Source organism: Rana temporaria, chromosome 9, assembly GCF_905171775.1.
Source record: "Rana temporaria chromosome 9, aRanTem1.1, whole genome shotgun sequence".
Classification (NCBI taxonomy): Eukaryota; Metazoa; Chordata; class Amphibia; order Anura; family Ranidae; genus Rana; species Rana temporaria.
In genome coordinates this window covers 15,280,090-15,287,782 of record NC_053497.1, presented here as the reverse complement: position 1 = coordinate 15,287,782, position 7,693 = coordinate 15,280,090, and the positions used below count along the sequence as shown (strand labels likewise).

The window sequence follows — 7,693 nt, the reverse complement described above, 5'->3', positions numbered from 1 at the left end:
TATTGGTATTTTCATAAATGACTAACCTAGAATCGTGGGGGTCTATTTATAAAAGTTGCCACAGGACCTTCCCCTATTTTTTTCCAATTTGGAACAATGTGTAGATCCTGGGTGAAAGTTGGGTGAATCTTGGGTGTAAACATTTATAAATAGACCCCAAAGTGTATGTAAAACCCCAAAACTATTTTTAGGCACGTTCGTTTTTTGTTTTTTTTGAGGGAGTCTTTTACAAAGGGTCTTACCTTGTGATCCTGCCAGTGACTCATTATTCCTGTAACAGACCAAGCTATCCAGCACAAGCGACCGTTACAGGAAGCCCCAGTGTCAGCTATTAAATAGTCAGGGCAGCTCTGTCCAGCCCAACCCAACGCTGTCCAACCCAACCCAACACTGTCTAGCCCAACCCAACACTGTCCGGCCCAACCCAACCCAACACTGTCCGGCCCAACCTAACCCAACACTGTCCGGCCCAACCTAACCCAACACTGTCCGGCCCAACCTAACCCAACACTGTCCGGCCCAACCTAACCCAACACTGTCCGGCCCAACCTAACCCAACACTGTCCGGCCCAACCTAACCCAACACTGTCCGACCCAACACTGTCCGACCCAACCTAACCCAACACTGTCCGACCCAACCTAACCCAACACTGTCCGACCCAACCTAACCCAACACTGTCCGACCCAACCTGACCCAACACTGTCCAGCCCAACCTAACCCAACACTGTCCGGCCCAACCTAACCCAACACTGTCCGGCCCAACCTAACCCAACACTGTCCAGCCCAACCTAACCCAACACTGTCCAGCCCAACCTAACCCAACACTGTCCGACCCAACCTAACCCAACACTGTCCGACCCAACCTAACACTACACTGTCCGACCCAACCTAACACTACACTGTCCGACCTAACCTAACACTACACTGTCCGACCTAACCTAACACTACACTGTCCGACCCAACCTAACACTACACTGTCCGACCCAACCTAACCCAACACTGTCCGACCAAACCTAACCCAACACTGTCCGACCCAACCTAACCCAACACTGTCCGACCCTACCTAACACAACACTGTCCGACCCAACCTGACCCAACACTGTCCGGCCCAACCTGACCCAACCTGACCCAACACTGTCCGGCCCAACCTAACCCAACACTGTCCTGCCCAACCTAACCCAACACTGTCCGGCCCAACCTAACCCAACACTGTCCAGCCCAACCTAACCCAACACTGTCCAGCCCAACCCAACGCTGTCCAACCCAACCCAACGCTGTCCAACCCAACCCAACGCTGTCCAACCCAACCCAACCCAACGAACCCTGACAGCACTTCCTGAGGCAGGCTAACCATACTATGGGGTTATTTATAAAATGTTTGGTGGATGAACGTCACAAGCATTCACCCAGCCACCAGGAATTGTGGCCGTACTTTGCTTAATATGCTGATTTCCTATGATCGTCAGTTCCATCTGGTGGCCATCTTGTGACATTCATCCACTGATTTGTAATTGTAATTAGCAGTAGACTTCCCCTCCCCCCCTTAATTTTTCATTGGTGACCCTGCCAATAACACACCTTTTGTGTTTGGGTGGCCATTAATAGACTCCTCCACTGTATTTATGGAGGAACAGCATTGTCACCCTAGAACACGACTACAGGACTCAATAAGACAGGGAAGGTGTTCTATAGTCCACATAGACAGCCAGGAACTGTTAAGAGCGCAGTACAGGAAGCTATAAGCTCACAATATTTATGGCAGGATCAATAGATATCATTTTTGTAGATATCGAACAGATATAACATAACGCCCTCAACTGTGTTATTAACAGACCAAAATGGTGCAAATAAAAGAAGAACATTGTTAGGGATTATATACACTTTAAGAAAAACATTTTCCATGTATTATAATGTTAGCACTTACCCAATGATGACGTTTTTAACTATTTATTTTCTTTTTTACAGTCGTAAGCAAGATATGGATTTAAATAAAATTTTACAAACACTGAAGTCAGCAGCACACTACAACCCTGATAATATGGATCCTGCAGATCTGGAGGAAGTCACCGTCGACGACAGCCGTTGGTCTGCACAAGGTAATGGGACCGAGGGCACCGCTGCTTATCAGGCAGAGGAGGGCGCCGCTGCTTATCAGGCAGAGGAGGGCACCGCTGCTGATCAGACCGGATCAGGTGGATTTTCATCCAACATGCTGTCGTCACTACTGTCAAGAGGAACGAGATCTGAGGACCCCGAGAATCCAGAGGTAGAAGAGCGTGATCAGCCAGGCAAGAGTAAACATCACTCACCTGATGGAAGAGGGCGCTTAGAAACTCAGAAGAAAAAGTCTGGAAAACCAGGAGCCAGTAGTGAAGATGGCACTGTAGGACACCAACATCCACAGACAGACAAGACACCTCAAGTGCCGCCGAAGCCAGCGAGGCCTCCAGCTCCACAAGGAGCTCAAGTTCCACCGGGGCGACCAGCTGCATCGGGAGCTCAGGTGCCAGTGAGGCCTCCAGCTCCACGCAGTGCTCAAGTTTCACCGGGGCGAAAAGCTGCATCAGGAGGTCAAGTGCCAAAGAGGTCTCCATCTCAACACAGACCTCAAGCTCTGCCGAAGCGACCAGCTGCATCGGGAGGTCATGTGCCAATGAGCCCACAGCCTAAGGCTCCGAAGAGGCATGCAAAACCATCAAAGCCTAAAAAATCGAAGGTTGGTATTAAGAAAAAGAAATAAAGGAATGACGCTTTGGAAAGGGACGACGAATGATGAAGACAGAGGGACGCTGTGGGATGAAGACAGAGGGACGCTGTTGGATGAAGACAGAGGGACGCTGTTGGATGAAGACAGAGGGACACCGTGGGATGAAGACAGTGGGATAAAGACAGAGGGACGCCGTGGGATAAAGACAGAGGGACGCCGTGGGATAAAGACAGAGGGACGCTGTGGGATGAAGACAGAGGGACGCTGTGGGATGAAGACAGATGGTCCCCGTGGGATGAAGACAGATGGTCCCCGTGGGATGAAGACAGATGGTCCCCGTGGGATGAAGACAGATGGTCCCCGTGGGATGAAGACAGATGGTCCCCGTGGGATGAAGACAGAGGGATATCATGGGTGGGGGAGAGAGGGATGCCGTGGGACAAAGGGACGCCATGGGTGGGGCACAGAGGAATGCTGTGGGAGGGTGACAGAGGGGCTTTTTTTCCTATTGGGGCTGTGCTTCAGAATGGGGTTTGCCTTCCTCTGGATGACATTGTGGGTTGTAAAAATTCATGGAGTAAAAATATTGCCTTAGGGGGCCTGGAAGGAATTTTTTCTCAAATGGGAAAATGTTTGGAACGATTCTAATTCGGATCTATAGAAAAATGATCGACTGTTCCAAATTCTGTGTGAAGAATAGCTGGTCGTTAAGGAGTGGGGCAGGAAGCCGGCCGCCATGTTCTTAACAACCAATGACTCATCAGCTGAGTTAGGGTTAGGGGGTTAGGGTCAGGGTTCAACGAGGGGGAGGTTTAGCCCAACTATAGTAGTAAAATTTACTGCTATAAGCAAACGGCATGTAAACCAAGTTTGGAGGTCAGCCAAGGAGCACAAATAGGCAGCCTCTAAGCACAAGGCCGCATTAGACCTGGGACTTGTGATATTGTGTGCTTTTATTATATTTTATTATATTTGTGTGCTTTTATTATATTTGTGTGCTTTTATTATATTTGTGTGCTTTTACTATATTCGTGTGCTTTTATTATACGGGCGGCACAGTGGTGTAGTGATTAGCACTTTCACCTAGCAGCAAAAAGGGTCGCTGGTTCAAATTCTGACCACGACACCATCTGCCTGGAGTTTGTATGTTCTCCCTGTGCCTGCGTGGGTTTCCTCCGGGTACTCCGGTTTCCTCCCACACTCTAAAGACATGCTCCCACCCCCCATCCCCCCCACCCCCACCCCCAAAAGCTGAAATAGCTCAGTTGGGAGAGCGTTGGACTAAAGGTCTAAAGGTCCCTGGTTCAATCCCAGGTTTCAGCGACTTTACATGCCCCTTTGTAGTATTATATCGGATCCACCATGGAGGAGGTTTTGGTTGTGTTACTTTGCAACATAAGATTAAATGAAGATGTCAATAAAATGCTATTTGGTCTCTTTGATTTATTGGAGCCATGGAGGGGTAAAGTGAGAAATCCCATGAAGAGAGGGAATGCTGGTAAGGAGAGTATATGGCGTTCGGGGCGAGGTTTGTCAAGGAAAATTGAACAGAATCCACTTTTGTTGGGCCGAAAGGTGCCCAAAGCTCAGGTTTCACCCGACTCAGAAGAAATTGGCCAAAATGTGTTCTGCATGGCCGGCTTTAGACCACCAAAGAAGGCAGAGAGACAAGGGGCACATACAGTATACACTATATTACCAAAAGTATTGGGACGCCTGCCTTTACACGCACATGAACTTTAATGGCATCCCAGTCTTACTCAGTAAAGTACAACATTGAGTTGGCCCACCCTTTGCAGCTATAACAGCTTCAACTCTTCCGGGAAGGCTGTCCACAAGGTTTAGGAGTGTGTCTATGGGAATGTTGGACCATTCTTCCAGAAGCGAATTTGTGAGGTCAGGCACTGATGTTGAACGAGAAAGCCTGGCTCACAGTCTCTGCTCTAATTTAACCCAAAGGTGTTCTATTGGGTTGAGGGCAGGACTCCTCCACCCTAAACTCACTCGCAGTGATCTGCTGTAATTGGTCACAGCGATTACATGGTACTGGCAGCGGGCCGGTACACTGATCAGTCATCTACTGTGTCCGGCGGAAACACAGTGGGTGAGAGATCGCGCCAAAGCGCGGCCCACGTGAGGCGCGTTCTGGGCAGGACATCATATGACATCCACCCAGAACAAGAGGGCTCCTGCTCGGGCATCATTTCACAATGGGCCGGGTAGGAAGCAGTTAAACATTTATTGCGATGTAGGTGAACTAAAAATCCCTGTTTTTATGCAAAGTTGGCTAGAAAGGGTGCATAGCAGTGCATAAGGTCCATTCAGAACTTTTATTGTTAACATGCGGTCACAAGGGTGACCACATACATTTTCAAACTGCCATTCAGGGACACCCCCCACCCAAAAGATGATTGTTGACATATTTTTTTGCAGATTTTCGGGGATGAAATCAGCGGGTCCATATGCAAGTGGAGTGTATGGCGGGGGGTAATATGTACAGGAGAGGAGTGCGGAGTGTATGGCCGGGGTAGTTAGTGGAGAGAGGAGGAAGAGGATGGACAGTGGGATGGACAGGGGGACAGTGGGGGGGACAGTGGGATGGACAGGGGGACCGTGGGACGGACAGGGGGATCGTGGGACGGACAGGGGCACAGTGGGATGGACGGGGGACAGTGGGAAGGACAGGTGGACCGTGGGATGGACAGGGGGACAGTGGGATGGACAGGGGGACCATGGGATATACAGTGGGATGGACAGGGGGACAGTGATATGGATATGGACAGGGGGACAATGGGATGGACAGGGGGACAGTGATATGGATATGGAAAGGGGGACAATGGGATGGACAGGGGGACCATGGGATATACAGTGGGATGGACAGGGGGACAGTGATATGGATATGGACAGGGGGACAATGGGATGGACAGGGGGACAGTGGGATGGACAGGGGGACCGTGGGACCTCACACTTACACATACGGACTTGTCTCTGACTGTCTCCTCGACCTCTCCGTTCTCACTTCTTCCTAGTAGGCTGTTCCCTGAAGCCTGCGCTCTCCCTGCCGGACTCTTCTTCCTTCTCTCTGTCCTGGGATAATTGTCCCCTCCACACCTCATGTCTGCCATGTCAGTGAGAAGAGAATCCGTGGGGCTGCGATGTAAAGTACACTTCCCAGCGTGCAGCGCGGCACATGGAGCCCTCCATAGAGATGACTGGGGGAGGCGGCTTGTGTAGCTTTTCAGTGAAGCGGACATGCTCCCCGCCGGAGCATAGTGGACCTGCCCAAGCCGAGCCGACCTGGTGTCCTTCTTTCATTCTGGGGCACTGTATTGTCTCGGAATGAAGGTGCCCGGGACACAAATATGAATTAAGGGACAATCCCGGGAAATTCGGAACACATGGTCACCCTAGCGGTCACGCCCCTTTAGCACCTGATGGGTTATTTATATATGTCTTAGCCAGGAGTCTCCAAACTTTCTAAACAAACTTTCAGACTTTAGGGAGTCCAGACCATGGCCAGTGGGAGTAGAAAATGTCCTGGCATCAGCAGGAGAAAGCAATGTCCTATCTTTGGTATTAGGGGAAATATTAGTGCCCTATCGGTGTCAGTGAAAGGAATAGTGCCCCACTGTTGGTGTCAGTGCACAAACCATTATTGACCCATAGTTGTTGTCAGTAAAAGGAATAGTGCCTTGTATCAGTGGGAGGAATAGTGCCCCACAAGCCAGATAAAGGCAAGCAAAGGTCCGCATGCGGCCCCCTGGATGCAGTTTGGAGACCACTGGTGTAAGCTACTTAGATTTGAGCACAGGAATATCTCATTTCTATTACACTGTGCAGGTCAGTGACCAGACCTGGAATACCAAGTACCCCTGAACACTCTTCAAACCTAACCTAGGGCCCCCCCAAAATAAAGCACAGTCAAAACTTTCAGTATCAGAAACAGCCAGGGGGTACCCCAGTACCAAGTACAGCTACAACACCCTGAATACATTAACCGCTTGCCGACCTGCCGGCGGCAGGTCGGCTCTGCTGGGTGAGAGCACGTAGATCTACGTCATCTCGCCGAGCAGCCAATCGGGGCGCGCGTGCGCCGCCGGAGGCACTCACGCGCCCCCCGCTCACGCCCCTGACGCCGACGCACGTGCACGGCGGACGCGATCACCGCCGGGCACCGGCGATCGCTCGTTACAGAGCGAGAACCGGGAGCTGTGTGTGTAAACACACAGCTCCCGGTCCTGTCAGGGGGAGAAATGCCTGACCGTCTGTTCACACAATGTATGAACAGCGATCAGTCATTTCCCCTAGTCAGTCCCCCCCTACAGTTAGAACACACCCAGGGAACATACTTAACCCCTTCCTCGCCCCCTAGTGTTAACCCTTTCCCTGCCAGTGGCATTTTTATAGTAATCAATGCATTTTTATAGCACTGATTGCTATAAAAGTGACAATGGTCCCAAAAATTTGTCCGAAGTGTCCGCCATAATGTCGCAGTACTGATAAAAAAAAATCGCTGATCGCCGCCATTACTAGTAAAAAAAAATATTAATAAAAATGCCATAAAACTATCCCCAATTTTGTAAACGCTATAACTTTTGCGCAAACCAATCAATAAACGCTTATATAAGAATACTTATCGGCCTAAACTGAGGGAAAAAATCGTTTTTTTATACATTTTTGGGGGATATTTATTATAGCAAAAAGTAGAAAATATTGCATTTTTTTCAAAATTGTCGCTCTATTTTTGTTTATAGCGCAAAAACTAACAACCGCAGAGGTGATCAAATACCACCAAAAGAAAGCTCTATTTGTGGGAAAAAAAAAGAGATTTTTAATACAGCTTACCTGTAAAATCTTTTTCTTGGAGTACATCACGGGACACAGAGCGGCATTCATTACTATATGGGTTATATGGAGTACCTTCAGGTGTAGACACTGGCAATCTCAAACAGGAAATGCCCCTCCCTATATAACCCCCTCCCATA

At 49.5% G+C, this 7,693-nt stretch overlaps 1 non-coding gene across 1 annotated transcript; it reads left to right on the top strand.

The window, feature by feature from the left end:
• Positions 1-3,958: 3,958 nt before the first annotated feature.
• Positions 3,959-4,031, top strand: TRNAF-AAA. Its single transcript has one exon. It is a non-coding gene; the product is annotated as a tRNA-Phe (tRNA).
• The last annotated feature ends 3,662 nt before the right edge of the window (positions 4,032-7,693 follow it).